The following is a 26,586-nucleotide window of genomic DNA, read 5'->3' on the forward strand; positions in this document are numbered from 1 at the left end:
GCATTTGCCTCAACCTTCCGCGCCCACCTCCCACATTTTCCCTCATCCTCGGAAAATCTAATCAACCACCTTCTCCTAGTCGTTGTCAAGGTTCCTCTTGCTCTGATTTCACTTCCGTCGTGCTTTTCTTCCATTTTGCGCATCGTATGCACCCCTTTGGCGCCTTTTACCACGCTAGTATGCATCGGCGGAATATGCCTCATAATTTTGATTTAATGATACAGAATTTTTCATCTATTTGCGAGAGCGTCAATAAATGAAGTTCAAAGTTCAGTCTTTGCTTAGATTCAAAATGTAATCAAAGATAAATATTTCGTTGTGTTTGATAATTTTACGAAGAAAGTTGAAAAATTTTAAGATAAAAATCATTTGCACTCTTGCAGTGCAAGTGAAAAATTTGTACTGCGTTATTTAGGATTCGATAATGACTCCGTAACATCCAGCGTTCGACATATAACTCCAGGGTTAATTACCTGCTGCAATTACTGTGTACCGGAGCTCGCAGGGTGGATCGAAGCAAATTTATGCGAGTAACGAGAGCGACTCGTTGTTTCTCCCTCCTTCTCTCTTTCGCTTACCTCTGTTCTTTATTTCTCTCTCTCTCTCTCTCTCTCTCTCTCTCTCTCTCTCTCTTTCTCTCACCCTATTCTTTCCGCCCCATTTTAATTCTCGTTCGCCGGCGCACACCGCGAATATCGGCGATTAAAGTGGCTTTAAAAGGCCGACGGACCGTACGTCGCGTTATATGAAATATCCCTCGGTCGGCGAAGGTCCATTTCGACGGCCAACAGCTCACTTGGCACGACGACGACGACGTTCTGATAGAGAAAACGTGTTCCGACGCCACGTCGTGCATAGAGAACGTGTCGCCCCGATGCTTTCTTCGCACGCGCCAAGCATTTTCGCCCCTCTTTTGAAGACCTTGTGGCTACCCTCAGACACGTCGTTCTGTAAATCAAAGTCGACCGTCCACACGTAGACCATTGCCGGTCTGTGAATTGTAGATTCTTAGCAGGCTTTGCAAAGAGAAATCATTCGCGATCACAGCAGCTACTTTTTTAATTTCAGCTTTATATAATCATATCATGGGGGGGAAAAACCGTAAATAAAAACTATCGAGTACAGCATTTTCAAAATAAACTTTGTAAACAAGATGTTTTATCGCGAAATTATTTTTAGAGAACTGAACATTATAAACTCTCGAGATTAAAACTAAAAATATAAGAAAGTAAGTAATTGAGATCTTATGTCAAACTTACTTAACGTCAATATTACTTAATAATTGTTTGTTCTGATTTAAAATTAGTCATGATTAAGGACAATTTATTTTAATAAATATCAGGCGACGAAACAATGCGTTTCAATATATGGTATTATGGAAAACTGTCGATTATCTATTTTGCATTGCAAGTTTCAACGACATGACAATGTTTCAAAAATTATAATAAAATTATTACGTCGTTAATCCGTCGTTACGAGCAACCAAAGAAGATTTTACGCACCACAACGTACAGTCCGAAGAGCCTTTTAAAGCCACTTTAAACGCCAATTTTTGCGCCTTGTGTGCGTAAACAGAAATTAAAATAGCGAGCGAAGGGGGAAAGCTGGGAGCAAACGAGGGACGATGCACTATTTACGTTAGGATACCATTCAACCCTTTTTCAAGCGACACCTCCTTTAATCGCGACATTATGCGCAGCGATGCACTCTCTCGAACATCATTTCGTTTGAACAAGTAAACGTCTCTATATATTTTTGTCACTATATAGAGACTATTTATTCTAAAAATGATATAAGTTAGTTCCAAATTAAATTATTTATTCTTTAAAACACTGAAAAATGAAAATAAATAAGGTTTAAAAAAGCAAATTGTTAGATATTATTTTTCACATCAGATCTAATAAATAATTTTCTCCAATAGTGCTTGAATTAAGGGTAAAATGAATTTTTACCTTTAACAACAGAACAGAAAATGGCAGTTAGAGATAAACTGCATACTTGTCATTTCTAAAATGAAACTTGTTTACGTCGCAAAAAAGATATGCGCTATAAACTTTATTCTCAAATGAATGTTTCAAGTGCAAAGCAATGCGAAATGGAAGCGCGTTGAACTCACGCATTATCGCATAAGCTTTACAAGCCCGGATTGTAAATTTCGCCAGCGTCAAAAAAAAAATAAATAAATAAACAAGGTGCAAAAATGCAGCACGTCGATCCGCCAAAATTTACGACTAGCGTGCCCAAAACATCACGCTGTAAAAAAGACGGTGGCACGTTAATTTTACTGCCGAATTTTTCGCCCTCGATCATCTCGATATCATGCATTGACAACGCATAGAAACGCAATTTTACGGAAGCAGACGAGATTGTCGTAAATCGCGTTTGTTTTTTACATAAAATTTTTTCGATTTAAAAATTGCCTCGATAAAGTTAAAATGCTCTGAGAAATATTTAAAGAAAGAAAGAAACTTTCTACAATTTGTCGTTTAGATTATTTTTTGTTGCCGTGCATAATACATATTTATCTACTTTTCAAACGTTGGGAAAGATCGAAAAATTAATGCTTTCTCGAACTGAATATAAATTTACAGAAACTGCCGAAAACAAAAATTCCGCGCGGATAAAGCGTCGTCGCCCGACTCGGGGAATATATTTCTCTCTTTTAACGTTCTCGAAACGTATCTCCGATCCGTTCCAAAGCACTTCCGCGCGGAAAATGCGACGGATATTCTTACTTCAAGCATGCGGCGCACGCGATTCTCCAAGCAGCCCCGTTAATTATTTTCCACGAGCTTCTGCCACGGTGTACCGCATAAAATGACGGACAAACTTCGCGATGTTCGTCTCGACAGAAGGCCACGTGCCGTGTGACACGGACGGTAAACTCGATATTCCCGTCTCGGAGGAAGCCGCTGCAACTGGCAGCAACAACGGCGACTGCGTGTCACTCTTAACATCATCGCTGTCGTGGCTTCCTCGAATCTTTCCTTTCAAAGACGCGACTTTCATAGAATCATTAATAAGATATCTTTTTAAAGTGATTTACAATTAAATATTTGAAGGAATTTAAAAACAAGAATATAATATATAGCAAAAGCTTTTCGGAAAAATGGTACAGGCGCAAGTTTTCAACTTGCAAAGTATGATAAATAGGTGATTGGTGGAGGAACGTTTCGAGTGTCGCGAGCAAATTCGAGGAATCATAATTTTAGAGCTTTCGAAACCGCTGATCTGTTCCAATGAGAGGATCGTTCTCCCCGAGGAACACCCTATCCTTCTTGAAGCAGAAAGCAGCGCGAAGAGACAAGGAAGTGCAGATGTGCGATTTTTAAAAAGCTTACTAAATTTATTACTACAAGATTTATTCCAAATCATACTCAAATTTTATTCCAATTCTTCTCAAAGGATAAAGTATACATCAGGCTCATTATTAAATAACATGATTCAATCAGATGACAAGTGACTCAATAAAAAAAAGAATTATGACGAAAGAAAATTAGAAATCTCTTGTTTTTACATACATCGTATATTTCAACACCCAAACTAAAAGAGAGAAAAATTGGAAGAAAATTTAAAGAGTACAACTATAAAAAAACAGACAAAATATAAAGTGGATGTGAGACAAATATAGGAATTTTCATTTTGTTCGAGATATGATTACGTCATTTTTCAGTACTGTGTCATAAATGGAGCAGCTACGCTATGATTCTTCTAGCGCATTACGTCTGACGCAAATCCTCACATTTCACATTTCGCACTTTCTTTCTTAAGATCCGCTACGCTGTCCGATTTTCAATATATATGCTCGCATATAAAGTGCATTTTCTGAACTTATATTCAGTTGCTGATTGACACTTAAAAAAAAGCAGCGGTACTTTAGAATATTTTTAATATAAAAATCCAAGAGCTATTTTATATAAATGTTTGAATTCTCTCTATTCTCCAAAAGTGAATCAGTGTATTATCACTGAAAAACAGTAAATAGTCACTGATTACAGCAGTTATAAGTACAGCACTGTAAATCAGTGATATTTTATTGAAAGAATCAGTTAATAATTTTGACTGTTTCAATCAGTAATATTTCTCAATATCAGTAATATTTCTTTCGTTATTGTCAGTAATATTAAACTACAATTCATCTCTCTATTTCATATAAAATTAAAAATTTTATTTATATTTACTAAATATTTATTATATTAAAAATTTTATTTTATTTATATATATTACATGTATATTGAACTTATTTTAAATAGATAACGAACGAATAATTTTCATTAAGTCGCCAGACATTTATTTGTCCGACTTATAAAGATCGATTTAATATGTATATGAAGCCTCTCTATTGAGATTGTATCAGAAATTAAATCGAAATAATACTTCTAATTTTAAATGTCGCTCTTTGCAAACTTTATATAATTCTTATGACTAAAATTAAATACGAGAGAGATAGCAATCGTAGCGGTAAACGAACGAACTAGCGATTACTGGTTTTACAGTGAAATTTACTGGTTTTACAATGAATTTTATTTTAACTGACCATAATCAGTGAGATATAAGATAAAATAACAAAAAAATAAGCGTTTCCACTGAAAATACTCACTGATTCTCAGTGAAATCTTATTTTACTGTTTAAATTAGTGATATTTTCACTGATTCACTTTTAGAGAGTAGATAATCTTAAATTCATGCAGTGTGATTCTTCGAATCTTCGATATCTCGAGCCGTGAATAGATTTCCAAATTTCATCATCAATTCTACGCATATGATCTTGTGATTCGGGAAACGAATACGCGACGCGATCGGGAAGATGGAGTCTATCGAAAAGAAGGAAGGGGAAGAAATTCCTCGTCCTGCCATACGCACGCCACGGCCTCGTCTCGGCATATCATGCTGCTCGACTGCCCCCGCGAATTGATTCCTCTCCTCCCCTCTCCGAAAAGAAGAGGACCGTCTCTCGCGGGCATCGGAGAGAGCGGCGCACGTGACGCAAAAATCCTCCGGACGTGACGCTCGCTCGCCATCCTGTATTCCAGTCAGGAATAGATAAGAAGTCCCTCCCCGAGAGCCAACGCGGTAATAATTATGCAAGGAATATCATGGCGCGCTCGCGCGAGCCGCGCGCCGCTCGCATAGCAAGTGGACCACGTTTTCCCGCTAGAGTTAGAGTGACCCGCAAGTTTTTCCCGAGGATGATTTATCGGGACGAAGGGGGTTCCCGTGTCTTCCATTTCCCCTCGTCTGTCCCCCTATTTTCGCGTCCACACTCGTTAGCTTTGTGAATACCTTGATCATAATGATATCAAACCGACTCACCCTTTCCATTCTTAAAGCTTTTCGTTACACTTTACACAAGTTCATTTAATTTAATTCGACGGGGAGCTAGTTCATAAAAAGCAACCCATCTCGCTAATCTAGATATGATATAATTACAAGATATAAAAAAAAGTTAAAGTACCTAAACGATAACTCGTTATTCGTTGCAAGGCGACGAGACGTTTCGCGTTGCCTCGACGAAGTGTTGACGATGTCGTCGTCGCGGAAGTTCGAGCTTCGAGGACCGACAACCGATCGCTTGGTACCTTTTTTTTGCCTGCGGCAAAGTCATAAATTCTTGCGTCAAACTTCGACCGATAAAGAATTCCTTACGATGTTATCCGCGGAAAATTTCCTTTAACGTGGCGTTGATGCGAGCGCTCGTTCCTTTCGAGGAATTTTAAAGAGCGGAGATTATCGATGAGCTTTTCTTTATGCGAGAGAACTTTCTTGTAACAAGTGCAAGTAGAACAAAATTCGATTGATATCGAATCGAATCTGAATTATTCGGTATAATAAGACTGCAGAAGTAACAAGCTCGATTCGTAGTTTTCAGTTAAATTCGTTGTAGCAAAAGTTTATTACAACTCCATCGCGGTCTCATTAATAATTTTAACAAAAAGCATAAAATTCTTTGAATTTTTTCGTTGAAAAAAATGAGTATTGAAATAATGAATATAACACACTTTAAATTTTAACTGAAAGCGGAATGTCAAAATTAATGCGTGATCTCGTTACGATAGTCGTGCAGCTCTCTGACACAAAATTTTAAACGAGCGACATGAAAATAATAGCATTCTACGAATAGAAAAATATCGTTGACATTAAATGGCACGTTAAAAGACATTACAAAAAGACTAAATGTCCTTTCAAGCAGACAGGAGGAAACTTCGCACACGTTATTTCGTGGCGCCGCGCGCGAGAGACCCGGTCCTCCTCCTTAAAGTTATCCAAACATCTATTTCACGGAAAGTTGCTGCGACAGTCGCGCTGAAGTGGCAGAAATTCTCTTCCCGGTCCCTCTCAACCAACTTTTATAATAATTTCATCGCGTCTGCATATTCGATGTTCCATCGACAACCCATATTCTAGCAATGAATTTCTAAGGCGTTGTACAGATATTCGATCTGCGCGTATACAAGCATCAGTAAATATTTCTCTATATATTTTATGTGGGATAACAGATTTATTGTGAAATATAGAGAAAGAATTTTTTTTTGGAAAACGTGTGTGCGTAATGTAAATATTATATCAAAATGTAATATTACATTCATATATAATTTACAATTGTCATTGTAAACATATCATATATTAATGATAAACGCATTAACAATTTTTTTCGCGATAACTTTTAGATACATTTAATTAGAAATCATTTAATATTGTGAAAACTTAGTTTAATTAAACTTCTGGAATATTTATAGATAAATAATCGTGTTTTCTCCAGACAATTCCAAATGGATTTTGTTTACAAAGATTTCATTTGAGGCTTGGTTATATCAAAATATTTAAAATTAAAATTTTGAAAGTTGGGATAAGTGACAAGTCCGCTAAGGAGAAATTAACTGCATATTCATCAAAGGATTTGCCATTAAAATGCGATGAAAATGAAACGCCTTCTGATATATATTATTTTAATTATATTATTTTATATTTGTTACACATAACATACACACACACACTATGCCATATAATATATTGCAATTATTATAATAAACTCTATTTAAAAAATTAAATTTTACAAAAATAAATTAAACATAAGTTGGAAATTCTTGTACTTAAAATTATACTTTTTATGGGTAGAATAATATATATAAACTATACAACTCTATATATTTCATTTTACACGAAATCGAGTCGGAATCATCGTTTTCCAGAGCAGTGAGAAATGTATCATATTAAGGAATTTTTCACCCTCGCCCTCGGAGTCAAGTTGTAAACGTTTACATTTTCTCTTCGAGAGATAGAGAATTCTCTGCTCTGTCACTAACGTGTTTCACGGAGCACTCGTGTGATCCTTTCGTGGATCGAGGTTAACGTGAAGTAAGACGACTCTCGGAGGATAATGTTCGCCATATCGGATTTACTGAGCTGTCGTCGGTACTTACGTTACGCCCGAACATCATTCGTAGCGAGCCGTAAGGCGATTTAGTTACAGCCTCCCTTACTTCATACTTTCCGGACGGATGCTTCGCGATGCTTTTAGGTTCGACACTTCGGTAAAGACATTACGTCGGCGATAATTACTGAAGTTTGTATTCCCGTTGATCCGTTTCGAAGTGGGCCGAGATATTTTCGAACGGCACTATCATTTCTATATTGCAGGTTCTTTCATTAAATTCTTTCGGACAGTCTAGGAAATTCAGTATCCCGTATGATCATGATCGATACATAGTAAATCAAATTTAATTTTCAAGCAATTTGTGTATATAAATATTAAAATACACACATATACGTAAGATTACGCGAAATATATAATAAAAAAAAATTTGCATATAAAGATAAAAGCGAAATATCTTTTGTTTTATTTATAAAACGATAATCTATATGTTATTAATATTGAATTCCTTTCTACACATATTTTGAATCAAATATATGTTATATTTATCAATATATTATTTACTATTTTAGTAATATTTTATATATATAATCTTTTTATCTACAAAAAATATATTATAAAAATGACTCTTGAAAATATCTAGTAAATAATAATATGCGAAATTTGTAACAATCTCAACCGCGAAAATTTTTCTCAAATTTTTTAGTCATTACCAAACATTATTTACTTAATTAGAGCGCTATTTAATTGCTTCTACTATGTAATATAACCTGAAAAAATCTCTATATATAATTATATACATAAAGCGTGAGGAGGAGGAGGAGGAAGAGGAGGAGGAGAGGGAGAGAGGAGATGAGGAGAAATAAAAATTTATTGATCGAAAATAATCAGCATCGCGGAAAAAAGGCAATAATATTTGCGGGTATCGATTTAACATGGTTTTTTGAAGAGTGGATCTGATTAAATAAAAAAGATTATATATGAAATGTTGATTGAAAAGAATTCGCGAAAATATAGGATGCAACCATAATTCGTTTTAAATATAGTACGCGATTTTCGATTTCTCGAAGGATAAGAAAAGTCTGCATGAGAAAGAGAGAAAGCTGATATTCAGTACCGACTTTGAGCAACTTTCTAGAGAGCAAAGTTTTCCATTGTTATGCCGATTTCTAAGTTTTCTTCAATGAGAAAGTAATATAGAATCATGGAAAACTTTTCCGTTTACATTGCGTGTAACAGTAAACGGAAAACGGACGCGCAAATAAAATGAAAACTTTAAAAAAAAAAATCTCATTGTATATAGTATTAGATAAGCAAAATAGTATTATATTAGATAAGACGCATGTTTAATTATTTCAAGAAATGTCGAATTCTTAAAAAAGAAATTATTTTCTGCGAGATAAAATATCGAGATCAATGATTACATAATTCTTTATCTAATGATATTTTCTGAGATATGATCCATGGATATTTTTTTTTTAATTATATTTACATCTCCATATATTATTACAACATTGTTCATAAGATAAACTACGAATATATAATTGCTTGTGAATATATAATTCAAGCTATGTCTTGTTTTACTCCGTCTTGAATTGAATTTTAACGTGCAAAAATCAACTTTTCCTTGAAAATTTCTCTCACGAGAGATTTTCTTACTTTAGCCAATCTTTCCAAATTCAATTTTAGTTTTAATCTTGTATGTATAAAGACAAGTAATTAAAAATTACTTGCTTTATATTTAACAGATATTATATACATTTCGGATTTGTTATAAATCAATATGCCCGAATTCTGTACAGCGTTGTTATGATTTTCGATTAAAACGAAATGCTATTGCAGGTTAAGCTTTGCAATTTATTCTGCTTTGTCATTTTGCAGCCGATTTCGATTCCAATGCTTTTGCAGGATTTATGATAATACCAAAAATAGTGTTGTTTAGTCATTGTCTGTTTATTTAAAAGATTTACCTTTTGCAGGATATAGACCAAATCTCGATTATATCAAAGTCCGGCCATGTTAGCGAATTATCTCCGTTTCTTCAATAATAAATATTATAATTAGCTGATACGTTATAGTTATAACTAACATATTTCAAGAATATATTCATAAATATTTCCAATTTTCAGAAATAATGAGAAAAAAATATTTCAAATTTTGTATTCACATATATTTATAATTATAAAAATAAATTATCGACTCTTTTTAATTATTTCGACATCAAAAATATTTTCTCATTCTCTAGACGAAGATAATACATTTTCCAAAATAGAAAAATCTTTAAAAGCAGTGCGCTACTAATATATAGCATTTAAAGAAACCATTGTGGAAAGTATTCAGAATTAGTCGATCAGGAAACAAGTCACTTAACTCTCCGGACAGGATAATGAATCTTTTTCAAAATAGTATATTATACAAACGTTTCCACGGTATCAGAAATAAAACTTTTTTTTTTATCGGCTAACGAGTGCACCGACCGACGAACATTCTCAGGATTTAATATTAAATCTAGATCCTGTCAGGCGGCTAAAGCCTCAAAATCCTGGCGTGGCCGGTAACATGGTATACCCGGTGTCGACCGGTGATGGGTGAGCGCGAATTAGCACGATTAAGATGCTATCGTATCCGAGTGGACAGGGGAAAGCCTGGGGAAGGATTCGCCGGGGCATGAAGAGGATAGCTCGTACCGGAGGATGGTGTTCCGACCTCAAAGTAACTGGCAAGTGGAACGCTCGCGGTTGTATAGTCTCGCATGTGGTATATCTATGGGAATGGCAGTAGTGATGGTGGTGGTGGTGCTGCCGGTGACGATGATGGTATACGGGGCATGAGCGTGTTGCTCTGGATTACGGGAAATACGGGGACGCGGGTGGACCCGACCCGGCTTTCCTGATGCTGAGTTACGTTCTACCCTATATCCCTCGGAGCTATTACACACGCTGCACGTCCCCATAAATACGGTGCCGGGAATCGTCCCCGATACTCCGGTCAACGCCGTTGAGACGCGTCTGTCAAAGTACCACCACCTCTGATTTCGCGCTCGATAATGGATATCGGCTTTGACCGGATGGACCGACCTCTCGTAACCTAGCGGCGCGAGATTGTAATCGTCGTTGACGAATCTCGACGATCGATTGTTAATTTTCGAAACGGCTGATTTTATGCGAGACAATTAGCGGATTACTTTTGGGCTAAATACATATTTACTTAATTAAATCCCTCGTCTCTATTTCTTTATATGATTATTATATTTAAATAAATATAAATAATATTTATTTAGAGATCAAAACATTTATTATAATGAAATTAAAAACTAAATAAATTATATAATAAATGCATAGTTATTGTGTTACAATAAAATCTCATAAACATAAATTTCAGTATGCTTTCAGTTATTACCAACGCGAATTCGATATTAAGCGTTTCAATGTGTAATTATTGGCAGAATATTCGCTCACGAACGCTTTTGAAAGTCGCGGATGGTCCAAATATCCAAATTATAGTCGCGATGTAATCGTTGCATTGATGCAACGTATCGTAATAGTATTAATCAGATGAAAATTCGAAACTGAACCGTGATATCTAGTTGCTTTACAGTAGATTCAATATAAAATTCAAAAAATAAAAATCTTGAATCAATGTCAAAAAATAAATTATTATATTTACACAGTTATTCTTCTACAAATTTAAATCCATTATAATTACTTTTTTTCACATATATTTAAAATTAGAGAGGAAAGAAATTCTTTCTAAACTATATTACAAGATTTTTTTTCTTCCTTTTTATATCGATTCTTTAGAAACACAAAGGAACATAATAAATTTCATATTTTTGAAAAAGTTTGTATTTTTATAAACGCGAAAGTTGCTTTGTTCGTTATGACGTTATCGGTTTCCTGGCTGCCTGGCTTCGCAGAAGTCTGTGAAACATATTCAGACGTATTCAAATGAAAGGGTTATCTTGGGCCATGCTCGAGAACATAGGTCCATCGAAGTCAAAAGGTTGCGATGTCCGAATACAATGCCAGAGTGGCAGTTGGTGTTATCGATAGTTGTTAGGTTTTGTATTTGCCGTTATCGTCGACGCATTCGAAAAGGACCATATGATAGGAATGACCACGTGCTGCTTAGTTAATGCATTTCAATTAGGATGGCGGAGTTTCTCCTCGGATATGGAGTAAACTTATTGAAGCTCACTCAATAGTATTCAATTGATATATTATATGTATGATATATTATATGTATACATATATACATATATATGTATATATGTATATCGCAAATACTTTGTAAATTCAGCTTTTTTACAAAAAAAATTAGAATTTTTTATAAAATATTAGTCCATAAAAATTGAATGTTTTATAAAAAAAGCTATTTCTTTTATATATATAAAAAGATTAATTTTATAAAAAGTCTGCAACACATGCGTACATATTATATCATCATAACTTATATATCAAAACAAGAATTACTTTTCGTTTTATTTTTAAAACATAGTTTGCGATTTAAAAAAATTCAGTATGATATATAAACGAATTCTATTATACCTATAATAAAAAAATCAAAGCATAAATTAAAACAAATTTCAAATGGAAACTGTACGTGTTTTAAACTGGACATTTTCGAATTGTCCGATAAAATTTCAATAAAAAGACAATGAGAATTAGAATAGACGGATATCGAAACTATGTCTCTTTACATTACGCGCTCTTTACGTTTTTTTTTTATTTAACCAATGAATCGATAAGCCCTCAAATGAGAAAAATGAAAAATGAATGTATATCGATATATGTATGATGCATGATATATGTATGGTGCAATCAAGCAAACCTATAACATTATTAAAATATAAAATGCTGCCAATACGACGATTGCACGTATCGCGACAAACGCGCAACAACTCGATGATATTTAATTTTGAATAATAATCTGTGGTTATACATGACGGAAAAGTGCGCGAGAATATTACTGATATTACATTATCATCAAAATTTCATTCCGGTAATAACTACGCGATTGTCAAAAAGTGAGAATGTTATTAATACTGTCGTTGGAATTTAATTTGGACAATAATCCCATGATTATGACGTACAGCTGAAATGTATGACTAATATTAAAAAGCCAATAGCGATCACTATCGCGAGAAATTTGATGTCATCTAGCGGTATTTTATTGCTCGTTCATTATCGATTATAAATCATTATTGATATTAATATGTTTTATATTATATGCATTCCACAATTTTACACACAACTTTATATTTTACAATATTTGAAATATTTTAAAAATTTTAAGAGAGTGAATGTTTATTTTAACATATATATATCTTGTTTTATAAAAGGCTAAAGACTTTGATTATTTAATCCTACGATTATTTTTGCAAAACTCATAAAAAGCGTAATATATTTCACTGTATAATAAATCGGCAGATATTCAATCACACATCGCTATTACACATCGTCGAGCAGCTCGAATACGCGCGAAATTGATGAAAATTCGCGGCGCGAAATCGTATTTCGGTTAAAACGCATCGGCCCTTGCGCGCGCTGTAAATATGCGTGATATCGGTAATTATTTCATTCTATCTCCCCCGTCGACTGAAAATCCGCTGCAGTTAATGCAGACAATAAAAGCAATTCGGTTCGATCGCCGCAATAATATTTCAGCTCGAAACGTGTCGGCCAAACTCAATTTCCAGACAGTTCGTCGATCAACGTCCTTCCGCTCTATAAGCATCATAATTTTTGCATATTTTGAAATGGCGATCTTATGTATGTGATATCTTTTAACTTTTGCACACGACATCTTGAAATTAGTAAAAATATTTCATCCCGATTACAGATGACAAACAAATATAATTAAATAAAATATAAATAATTATTAAATAATTTTAATGAAAATAAAAAGAATATTTGCATTTTCACAGAGCGTATAATAGATATTATATTTAAATGTTTCGTATCAAGATTATATAATTATAAAGAATATTGGCTTTTCTTCTTCTCTCTCTTTCTCTCTCTCAAATTTTCATTAAGGAAAATCCAACTTTAACTTTAATGAAGAAACTTATAGATTATAGTTCAGAAGAGATCGTTATATATCGGTAGTAATTGATAAATTGTATTTTCTGCGGTAACGCGGAGAGAGAGATCCAAGAGCATTAATTCACTAAATCGAAAATTTCTATTTGGCCGGCATACTCTCATAGCATTATTGAGCTTGAACTCGTCGGTACTTGAGCGAAATTTCGCTCGGCCGAGGTAACCATTAATTTTGTGCGCATATTAAATATGTGCGGGGGCGTACTTCAGTCTTCACATTATCCACTTCACCAGCTATAACTGCGAGTACACGTCCGGCCAATTTAGCTAACTTTTTACTTTTATAAGAATAAAGTCAAACATTTAATGATTTTTTTACAAATCTATATCTTTATCATTTCTCTCCTTAAGAAAAATATATTGATAAAAATAGTAAAATATTAACAAATATTATACATATATAATATTATTTCTATCGGCAAAATAACGTATATATATAATTATTCGATTTATATGTATGTGTGTGTGTGTGTGCATAAAGTATCTTCTTCTAATTTTAAAATGTAAAAGTATTTCACAGTTTTAAAAAAAACCAAATTACAGAAATCATTTAAAAGCATCTTTTAAACACATGATAATCATTTAAAAATTATTATTTAGATAAACTGAGAATGAGTTTTTTATTTCTAACAATGCGAAAAGTTTAGTCTACATATTACTATATCGAATATCCGTGATGTGATATCCTTTCGCTTTGTTTCAGGCAGAGAGAGAGAGAAGTTCATAGAGTTCATAATATATACCTATCGCTAATAAGAGCGTTCGTCCGCCATCGTACGGATAACACGTGGGCTCGTTGAAGCACACGACCGAACTTTCCGTGCGAATATCGAAGATATTCACTATTCAGACCCCACTCGAACGGTCAAGTAGTATACCACTCGGATTCGCGCGCCAAGTGGAGTGGGCGGATTTCCGACCGGCGTGGGGTTTAAACTGTCTGCGAAGTTGGCCCTCGCTCCCTTTTCCAACCCTTCGACGCTCTTTATCGCCGATTCCGCTAGCATCGCTTTCATCCCTCCTCATGTGGAAAATGTGTAAGTACACGCATTTAACCAAAGTATACGTGTATGTATGTGTGTGTATGCTTCATTGTGAATGCACCCGCGAGCCAGCTATCACAGGTGAAATTTATCCTGGCGTGTGTATCGAATTGTGGTGAGGTGCTTGTAGAGCGTTTAGGCACAATGTTCGCCGTTAAACCTGGACTAACCCACCAAGCATCGAGGTGGATGAAATAAACGCAATTTCAAAAATCTTCCCTTACTCATTTATGCCGATGCACGCGCGAATCTATCTATTATTTGCATAGCCGTATCTGATGACGATTTTTGTCGTACAAAATTAGGAGTAGATAAATCTTAACGATATCGCGCGTGTGTTCTAGTCTACGTTATAATGTAATTTCGTAATGTGCATGAATATACCATTAACACGCCTGTAACGAGCAAGCAAGCGAGCGTGCTTTGCGATAACGCATACGCTACAGCTAGATCCCATCAATATGACCAGCGGCGATACATCGATTATGCGAACTCGCAAATTGCAAGTGTATATCTCGGTGCGCGCACGTTCTCTCTGTCCCTCTCTCTTTCTCCCTTGCTTATTAAACTCAATTACATTCTGCAGCGCGCAAGCTTGAAAGCGTCTCGTTTTTCTCTGATCGACGAAGCCTCTCATTGACAGCACGACGATTTGCCGTTCGATAACTAATTAGTAGAGGGCGAGATTATTAACCTGTCGCAACTGGCGCGGAAGATTCTCATTACAACGATGGGCATACACTCTCGACGTTTCGAATGATGTTTAAATCCTGCTCTACAGTGCAGATAGAGGCGCTTACGTTCTGAACTTACCTATTATCCCCTAGAAGTGACCCGTTAGCCGCTTACTAGCAAGTTATCCGCTTCCCAGGCTGATTTAGGCATGCGTTCTGAGTTTCGCGTCCCGCTTGTCGCTAGAACTCTTTTCTGCTCATGCTGATCTGGGAAGATATAAATTATTTTGTAGTCGAGCGTATATACGAATTTGTCATTATAAATAAGTATTTATTTAACAAAAGTTTGATCTAGCCAGAACACTAATCTCTCAATTGATAATGATACTCATTCGCAGCACACATGTACAATGTAATAATTTTATTCGCTCTGTTACTTCGCCTTTCACATTCTATGTAGGATTTTATATTTTAATAGATTTTACAATGTTATGCAGAAAAATATAATATTATTGATATATAATAAAATATGTATATATGTATATGTATATATATAAAATATAAATATTATAGATTTATAAAAATATAATAAAATATATAAAAATATAATAAAATATAAAAATATAATATAATATTGTACATTTTTTTATATATTATATAAACTAACTCTTTGTAATATCTTATAATATGAATCTCAAGCGAGAACAATGATAAGGGAAAGTTCCCATTTTCAGAGAACGAATTATTCTTTCATGCGACCTAAAATCTAGTAATGCACGCAGCGGCAAAAACTAAGTACGCCGTTCTTTAATAATTGCGAACGTGCAGAGTCCGTTCGCGAGCGCGAAACCTCAATCCGCTGGCGAAAAATTTAATCCGGAAATTTCGGTTCTTCTTGGTATTTAGGTCGAGCTGCACTTTTACCGCACATCCAATATTTTCGAACGTGTGATACGCGTGCGACACGCGTGCACACAGAGTGTGTTACGTGGATCTCACCATTGAAAGCTTTGCATTTCAAACTATGGTAAAGCTTTGTGGTCCATCTAGCTAAAAGTGTGAGTAATTGTCGATAGTAAGATTTAATCACTTCGAAAAGTGAATATTGCGCTAAATTATTTTGTACAAAACACTAGTGAATTATATTTTTTATAAAACTATTTATTTCGCAAAGCATTATTTCTTCGTAGAAATTAAAAATAAAATTTAAAAAGATAGTCCGATAAAATTTTGTACCACATTATAAATATAATAAAGCATAATTATTGGCAAAAGAAAGGATATTTAAAACATACTTATTTTTCTCGATTTTTCCAATACTAAATATTTCGCTTGAAAGCAATTTATATAGTTATAATGCTATATTTTTAAAATAATAACTCAAAAATCTCGTACACTTAATTTAAACATTTATTATATTCACAAGAAATAGAAACAAAATAAAATATTAGTCCATCAATCGCAGCTTGATGTTACCGCATCGTCGGCTATCGGGGCCACAAATCTTCAACCCGTGGTAAACGGAAGTATCAGTAAGTACGCGGTGCATCCGTATTTCCGGAAAAGCATGCAGATGCATGCGGTGGACCCGCTACATATTTAAAGCTGCAGCCTTTGGTGCTTAGTGTTACGAATTAGGGATAGCAATCGCCTCGCTATTCGAAGCTGCACCTATAAACTCGGGGTGTCCCAAATCGTAGAGAGTTGCCTCATCGTTTTATCTCTCCCTCTCTTTCTCTATCTCATACCATCTCCCGGAGAGAGCCGGGGCTTTCCGGGGATTAACCTTACCCGCGACTCCGCGCCAGTAATTTCCAATTCGACTACCCGACCTGATCTCTGTGTTAATTAAACCCCTCCTCACCGGCTGTGTTGCTATCGATAGCTCTCTCTCTCTCTCTCTCTCTCTCTCTCTCTCTCTCTCTCTCTCTCTCTCTCTCCTTCTTCTTCTTCATTATTTAAAGTTTTTAATCGGATAATAGTTGATTTCGAGTGACTTAAATATATGGTACTGACGGATATATATGTGTGTGTGACGCTATTTTCGATTGCGATATTTATCAATGTAAAAAACTTCTGATGAATGCAAGATTTTACTCCTTTATAAATGTATAAGATTTTATCCTATGTATTTAAAGTTTAGATAAAAGAAATATCTGTGAATTAAATATATAACGTCTACATTAATGTGGATTCAATGGATGAATAGATTGATATATCTCATATCCTCGAATGGGAGATTTCAAACGTATTATAATTAATTTGGAATTATTTAATTTAATCGGATTGATGTTGTTAACTGTAATTTCTTATTTCCTTTTGAGTTTTAGCTATAATATAGAGTGCAATTAAATATTTAATTAACTTAGCCTATATCAGATGTTAATCCTCTTACTTTGTTGCGAAAAATGTAAGACAATATTTAAAATCTAAAAGATATCTCTCATAGGTAGAGATAATTTTGAGCTGCTTACATTTAATTGCACTGAATTGTGTTTAATTGTATTCCTCAGTTTAAAAAGAAAAAAATAAGATTATTGAGAAAAATCAGCACATGTAAATCAATTATTTAATAATGTAAACTTAATAATTGTAAAACATATTTATAAATATTAATATTTTAAGACGATCAATTATTTCATTTCTAAGATACAGAATGACATTACTTATTTCATTTTCTAAGATAGTATATTAAAATATATATTATCATCAATGTCGTCATGTCTGTTAAGTTCGCATTACTCGTTATAATTAAGCGTCGCGTTACGAATAAATTCCTGCCGTTAGTACGGAGTGCATGTTACAGTAACCGTAGAAATTTCCGGTGGAAACGATCCCTATCTCGGGATAGCCATACCATAGCACAGCTCCGTAAAACCATTCAATTATCTCTAACCAATTTTCCTCGTACGACTCCTGATATGGCTATATGCTTGGTGATCATATTAAGATGTACGGTAAAAGGCATCTTCTGCATATTCTTATGAGATAAAAACCGTTTCGCATCCTCTTCTTCTTTCTATTGCCTCGTATCTTCCTCTTACTTATTCCCTATTTTACCTTTTATTTTCTTTCTCTCTCTCTTTCTCGTTGCCTCCAGCTTCGTTTCTATTATATAATTCCTTCACTTATTTTGTACGATGCATTTTTCTCTTGCTATCTTTTTATTTTAAAGCATCGTTTTATTATTAGAAAGAAATTTCTAATAATTTCTACGATTTAATTTGCCGTGATTAATTTTCACACAGGTTTGAAATAGACAGCTTTGTCCAGTGGGCTGTTCGCTTTATTATTCTGCGTTTTATCTCTTTTTCTTGTTAAAGATCCATAGTCAAACGAGTGGATTTCCATTCTTTCGAATTATATTCCGCTTCGCTTTTATCCATGAATTTTGCTTGTTAGTTTTTTTTCACCATATTTCTACTCATCTCGTTACTTATCTTTTATTGCATGTTCGCATTTCGTACTATGAATGGCTGTCTCAATTTTACTTAATGTAATACAAAAATTGTGTTCAAAGATTAAAAGTCAAATAGCTGCGTGTAATGTTAAACGCTGTATTTCCGTAAGTTTTCATCTCTATTCTTCATTTGCTTGTTCTTTGTCTCTCTCGTCTAGTTTTTAACATTTTCCTTTGCAATATTCTGTGTTCCGCATTTCAGTTTTGTTCTTCAATGTCATCGTCTTTGAATTCTTTGATATGTTATTCGCCTCTTCGAATTCTCACTCCCATTTCCTTGCCCGTCGGCGCACCTTCAATTTTTCATTTCTCGATCGAACGCTCTTTCGTTTTCTGACATTTGCGTTTTCTTCGACCGTTATCCCTTTTATTTCCCAAGTTTCTTCTCATCGATTCGTCTCTTCATCCGATTCCGTAAGTTGATAGTCCGCAATCGCACCGTTGCACGCGAATCCATTCTCTCACTTTGTCGTCTTTCCATCTGCTTATTGTTAGCAGCAAAATCTCTTAGCAAGAGAATGAAAACAGATACCGAGTGTCTATTTAATAATTTTTATCTTCTTTTTTTACAATGCATTGATTTCTATGAATGCAGATCAAAAATAGTTTAAATAGAAATACTTTTGAAATATTCCGTGAATATTTTATATTTAACATTTTCAAATAATTTGTTATTGTAAATAAATTATAAATAAATATTATTTCTTTATAATAGCGAGAGAGTTAAGAAACCTTTCGCGACATTTGTTACATTTATATTCGTTCCATCATTTCATTGGAATTCTCTTCTAACTGCCGCTAATGTAATATTCTGAAATGTCTCAGACGAAAGACCAAACGTTCAAGATACATTTTATGATGCACGAAAGTGCATTCTGCTGCAAATAAAAGCGGTTTATACTTCAACAAGATTGCTTTTCTTTCCGTAACATTATTATGCTATTCAACCAGGCAATCTGTAATATAATCAAAAGATTGAACCGCATTGTATAACGAGAAAATAACAATTGACAAGATAATAATTGTATAAATGTTTAATTGTTATACAAAATGCTTAATTATATGATTCTATACAATTTATGCTTAATTGTTCTACAAAATGCTTAATTATATGATTCTATTCAGTTTATAATACTCTACAATTAGACAAAAAATTTATTATTTATATATTTAATAAAAATATACTTACACTATACACAAATTATTTATATTCATAGAATACATATTTAATATTAAATAATTTATTTGTTATATATGTAAAATATGTCTCTCTCTATTTATAAATTTAAGTATTTAATATTTTAATGTAGATTATTTTAATTTTTAGTTATTATTATATTATTATATTATATATATGCAATGTTGAAAGTTTTATTATAACATAATTTTTATAATAATAATTTTCAAGTCATTTCTATTTAATTAGATTTTATTTAAATGACATCTTAATTTTTTAAGAATGCTATTTCTGATATACTTTTGTTTGAATAATTTTTATACAAAATTATACACACATTTATAGTAATAAATATTAAATCTTTCAATATTCGAATTGCCAAATTACACAAAACATTAGTTTTGTTCAATTATAGGTCCTTATCAAAATAATGCATTACGGGAAAAAATTAAAAAAGAAATGGGAAAATGGGCCTTGGAGATCCGTTTTTGTCGCGTACTGCTACGTTAATTTTCCGCGGATTTATTACCGCTCGTAAAATTAAAAATCAGGCTCGCGAGAGGAAATGATAGGTTGCAGCTATTACTCGCATGGTAGCGCGTACGCACAGCTGATTCATTCACGTGAATCTGTACAAGTACAGATTGCGCTGCATGAGCGCACGAGTCACGTGAATCGTGCGACACGACAACGAACGGTTGACAAGAGCAGTCACGTGAGTTTATGGGCGTAAACGCGAGTGGCACGTGAGTCATGTAACGTGACTGACAATGAGTGACTTGATGTTGCGAGCGAACTTGGCCGTGATGTACTTAATCAACAAAAGCACATTGAGAGTGGACTTTCTTTCTTTTTTGAATATTACAAAAAATATTCTAATATATATTCTAATATTATAATAAACTAATTATATGGCTAATCAATAATATTAATTAATCATGTAAATATTTTTTGTAATATTGATTAGTATGCAGACTAATGTACAACAAGTCAATCGCCTTAAATCTTGACATGTAACGTAGAGTAACGTCCTCGGACAATTGCAACGAAATGCATGCGATTGAGCACGCTAAATTACGGTGAGAGTGCTGTCGGCATGAGAACGGAAGCAGGGGTTTAAATTGATTTACAGTCGTACAATCAAAAATGCAAATAGGTAATCAAGCGCGTATTCACGTGTCCACGTCGAATGCCGATGATATGGTATTCGCACCGCGTCGTGATTATACGATATAAAATGATATCAAGTCCGTGTGTCGCATTGTCATGCCGCATCTCGAGATTGCACTTCCTATTCTCGGAATGTAACAAAGTACTTTTTATAGCTGCGAATATTTTGCCTACTTCACATATGTTCTCTCTTGCTTCTCTCTGAATCCAAAATTAAACATAAATATAGTTAATAAGAATATATATATATATATAAATTTTTAAAGTAAATATAATGCAATTATTTTTTGACATAGGATAATATAGACTATGATGAATAATGAAAACATATTTTTGTCATTCATATTTCAGAATCAATACGTTCGATAAATAGCTTAAATATTTTGATTCATGAATATTTCATCTTTGAGTTGAAATTACATTTTATGCATCATCTCTCTTCATCGTATTAAGCGATAAATGCGTTTAAACATTTAATAAGCAAAAATTATCTTTATCAATTGATCACGATTATAAACCACAAATATCGAGTAACATTAAACGTTTCTTTCGGCTTGCAGTTTGCATGTTGCGTGTCGCGTAGTATTTACATTATACGATTGCGTGGAATAATTTACGCAAATCAACTGGAAAACGAGAGAAGCGATAAATTACCGATTAATTACTATTAAAGAGTACCGTTAAATCAATCAATCGCGCCGTATAATTCGTATTTACGTTTTAATGAGATGAAATATATCGTTCGTTGCGAACGCGTTGCGTCATCGCTGAGAGAGGGTCCTTTCCCTCCCGCTACGTTAACATTGTTCGACGCGTGCGCCATGTATGACGATTAAAAATAATATTTTCATGCGGTCTTTACGCGCAAACAATGCGGCGCCGTTGTACAGATGGCTTGCACTCTGCATAATTTCCGGTAATTTTAGATCACCGCGATAAAGCAACGTGTTCCAAGAGGAAAAAAAAGGGACTCCCGGTCCACGCGGAGGGTGCCCACGAGCCTTTTTAAAGGCTATTACTCGCATGCGTGCGTTTCTTGCGCTATACAGTGGGGCCCGTCATTAATTTTACGAGACAATGAGATACCGAGAATGTAAGCTATACGCATGATATATGTTAAACAAACTCAAACTACTCGAAATTCTACTATGCGTATTCCCGGCCAAATACTATATTTCCAGTTGATATTGCCAGCGCAATATATGATATTATTATTCTGCACTTTATTGCAGTTTCGAGGATTCTCCATAAATCTAAACTCTTATCATGCATGTGTAATGCTTCGTGAATTTAATGACAATTGCATATTCATTCACCGATGATCAGCGCATCGTATTATTTTCTTTGAGGAAAAGAGAATTTTTAATTTATGCACGCAACTTAATATCTCGTATCCTTTAGTAGCTAGAGTATAGGCGCAAAATTGCTTCTCGATCCTGAAAGTATGAAACACGAAGGATAATTATGCTTACGTGTACGTGTACGCGAGTCGGCGCGATAGTGGAAAACGCGAGATGCATAGAAATTAATTCTGCGATAGCCGCGGGCGCGGCTGCCTCTAGTATCTGTCCAGAATGCGTTATACGTTTTTATTATTTCTCAGGACTCATTGTATCCTGTTATTGATTCCCCCATGGTGCGACGGAGCACGGTTGCAATCGCAATATAGAAGCACTTCACTGATATATATATATACATATATATATATATATATATATATATATATAATATCCTCAAGAGGATACAACTTCATAATAACGCAAATCGAAACGTTTCCCATTATTTGTATGAAGAATGGTCGACTTTAATGGCTTTAGAGAAACGCATTTTCATATTATTGAAGCTAAATTAACAATAGCATCATATTTATATAAAATATTGGCAATAAAAAAAAACATACGTTATCATTAACTGAAATATTTATATAGAATAAAGGAATATTTGTATAATCATGCAATTTTTAATACGATAAAAATTATAATAAAATAAAAAATGGATATTAGAAAGAAAAATATCGTTATAAAAAGTTGTTATAAAAGGCATATTAAATACGTAACTTTGATTATCTGTGAAGCACGTATATCTCTGTGAAATGTAAATGTCTGGTATGTCGATTTAGCTCCTCAAAATCTTCCCGATTCCAAATTAATGTCTATTCGCAGGCTATTCTGACGCCGGAAAGTCAAGGATGGAAAAAGCGAGCAATTTTTTTTAATTGAAGCGCTTCAAAAGTTGCACGACGGAAACGCATCGTGAGACAATAGCTATGGCAGCTGCCAATTGTCAACGTTGGTTCCCGTCTCTTCGTTCTTCGCCTTCGAGGTTCGCTGAGAATCTGAATGCCCCCATAGAATCGACATCCCGTCGCTGTCAGGAAGCTCGTTAGGCATAGCCCCGGGTTCTTTTTGGCTCCGTACTTTGGACTTGCGTCTCGATCTGTCTTTTTCCGACCCGGTACTAACCATGCGTACATATATAAATATATCGTACGTTACGTAATTTTCTTCGAAAACTCGCTGAAAGCATGTCACCGGTCCTTCCGGCGTAATTTGCACTCCACTAATCACGGATGTCTTCTTTCTTGCAATGCGTTCATCAAATTTTAATCAAATGAGTTGAAAAGATATAGCTTTAGAATGAATAGAATGGCTTTATATAAATATGGTTTTAAGATTTCGTTCAAATATCGTATTTTATCCTTTAGATAAGAAGTTTCGAATGAAATTTAATTAACTACGTTTCCTAAACAGACATATTTGTGTATTTGTATCTTATACGAAATTATAGACTTTACATTTAAAATTGTCTAGAAAGTATTTTATTTGTATATTTAAATCCAAAAAGATGTATAGATTTAAACATAAATATAATTTAGATTTACATCTAAATTAAAAATAATCTTTTGTTTGATTTTTTGAGCTATAATAAACAATACAAAAATTGTTTTACTTAATCTGTCTGTTTGTTAGAGCATTTAGTTACGACATATGGATTATTTGTGTTTACTTCACGCGTAGATTTCATTACGACAAACTCGTCGGATCTCTAACTTGATTTTATTGTAGGAATTTCGTTATACCAGGTATTGATTTTCGATCAAACTTCATTAAAGTAAAGCTCTCGTTCCAGTGATTACAAAGAAATGCCGTTATATTAATAGGATTTTGCACATTTAATAGAAACGGAAAGATATTAAACTCTTCAGATTCTATTTGATATTTTATCTTCAATATTAAATATTGATATTCTTCGTATGTATCTGTATGTATGTATATATATAGATTTAGTCTACAATCTCTATTTCTAGCATAAATCATCTTTGGAATTTCTAAGATGGAATTTTGCGGAGGGATTTCTATATTTTTATTACATTCATTAATTTTTAATTCAAGAAATCTTTGATTGCGACTTGAATATGTATTATATTGTACATTTTTTTTAGAAAAATATAATAATAAGGATATAAAAATAAGGAAATGTCACAACAATTACGTAAAATTTTACATTTTCTAATTAGTTTTAATACAATTATGTCGCAAATTTCACGACTCATTTTAAATTTCGTGTCTAAATCGATCAACCAGCGACATGCGGCAGCCGGCCGACCGGCGGCGTAATGTATCCCGTTTGGACCGAGGATGTCCCAGCTGGTCCCGGCATCAGCACGTCGTCTTTCGCTTATCTAACTTCGAGGGAACGTGCAACACGTCGCGCAAAGTCTAGCCGAGCCGCTACCGCTATTTGCATCCGAACTTCGCAGCCGCGTCATCCTCCGGTAAATAAGAACGATGTTGTAGCCCGGTGCAGTCACGGTGACTGCGTATAGGCCGGAAATTGAGAAATCTCGGGACAAGAAGGATCGCGCGATTGTGAGACGCGGGGCTGCTGATGAGGCGGCAGGAAGTGCCGATCCTCTCAGATAAATCCTTCGACCGAGCGCAAGTTCGAGAGACGACATACGAGGGAATTTGAAATCTGGATCTCGATTTGCGCGAGCGCGCGCTGAAGAAAGATTCTGATGATGGGAAAATTGCGACTGTCTCTGAGACGGATTTCTCATTCATGATTTTTCATTCAGACAGCGTCGAGAGCGCAGAGGAATTTCGGAAGAGCTCACGCATCTAATCTGCATTAATGTGCCGTTGGGAGGAAGAAATTTCGCGCCAAGATCTGATCCCGCAAAAACGAATAAAATGATTATTCAAAGTCTACCTCAAATCCAGCGCTTTTTACAATTAATTATTAATTGTATATTATAATCAAATCCGCGTATATGGTATCATAAATTACGAAAATCCAATGAAAAAAACATGTCTTCTTTTGACAAGATTATTATAATATTATATACACTTTTAAAATAATTATAGAATTGATGCATAGCAATGATGTTTCATTTTGCGTTTTATTTTAATCTGTGATTTTTTCATGTTTGAATCACATAGACCGGAGTCGATGCAACATAGTCATAATGAAAAAGCAGCCTGATAGCGTTAAGATTCAGACGACAGTAGCGTCGTACTCCGTCGTTACTAATAATTAGGAAAATTAAAGTGATTAATTAAGGTATCATTATTAAAGCACGTCGCCAATGGATAGGTCTTTCTTTATGAACTCTTCACTCGTCGTCCACCGTGTCTACTTCATTATCGCCGGTGAGGATCGCTTAACGAGAAACGACAGTCCGTGTTATCATTCCCTTTCCGAGTTTATCGACCCGGTTCCATCTTCTGGCCCGCCAGTAGTCCTTTGACAAGCTCAGTTCGACAGATTAAATCTTCTTTCGCATTCGAACTCTCCGAGCGAAGTCCTTAAAACTGCCTTATAATTGCCATGAGAAAGCGCCGCAAGAGATCATTAATCAAGTCCGATAATGACACAATCAAGACGTTCGAGCTGCGAAGAATTATATGAGATCATTGCAACTCGTATCTATTGTGTCTCTTCAAGATATATATATGTAATAATAATAGTAAAACTTTGTAGATTTGAGGGAGAGAGAGAGAAATTCTTTTCGCAGTTATAAATTTTTGCAAGATTCAAATTATCTTTCCTACTTTAACGATATCAAATAATGTATCTTTCAATCTTTTTCACAACTTAATCATTAAATATATTTATCATACTTTCTTGCAGTACATTTGCAATATTTTTATAAATGTCTTTACAATAATTTTACTACAGTATAATACGTTTTTCCAAGTATCTTTAACAACTCAAATAATATATTTCATAATTCTGCGAATCTTCGAGTAGCTCAATCTCTCTCGCATGCGAGATAGCTGAATCGCACACGATGAGGAGAGAACTGTGAAAAAAAACGCGCCAAGAAGAATACCCTGAAATCGAGTAGCCGGATAGTCGCAGGAAGAAGCCCACTAACGAACATCCTGTCGCGAAGACGCGCGATTCTCGACCGAGAATTCTCGCGTGAAAAATTTGCTCGCAAGATGATGAGCAAGAATGACGGAAAATTGCATGTACTTTGAAACATTCTAGCATCTTATTCTGCCTTTCGGTGTAGTTTCAAGAAGAGCTTTCATCTTTGCCGAAGTGACTTTTATCCTGTAATGCGGTATAATAACAGCACGA

At 34.4% G+C, this 26,586-nt stretch overlaps 1 protein-coding gene across 3 annotated transcripts in view; it reads right to left on the minus strand.

Moving 5' to 3' along the window:
• Dip-lambda (Dpr-interacting protein lambda) overlaps positions 1 to 26,586 on the minus strand; it is a 146,186-nt gene that overhangs the window by 40,871 nt on the left and 78,729 nt on the right. For 2 of the 3 annotated variants that reach the window (XR_014437628.1, XM_083093130.1), the window contains exon 3: positions 15,330 to 15,457. The exons of the other annotated variant lie outside the window; for it this stretch is intronic. The gene's annotated coding sequence lies outside the window, so the exon portion shown is untranslated. The remainder of the gene's footprint in view (positions 1 to 15,329; positions 15,458 to 26,586) is intronic. 3 annotated transcript variants of the gene reach the window in all.

The sequence above is a fragment of the Camponotus vicinus genome, unplaced genomic scaffold (assembly GCF_025532165.1).
Source record: "Camponotus vicinus isolate PSW18456_S1 unplaced genomic scaffold, iyCamVici1.0 SCAF_3, whole genome shotgun sequence".
In the NCBI taxonomy this organism is placed as follows: Eukaryota; Metazoa; Arthropoda; class Insecta; order Hymenoptera; family Formicidae; genus Camponotus; species Camponotus vicinus.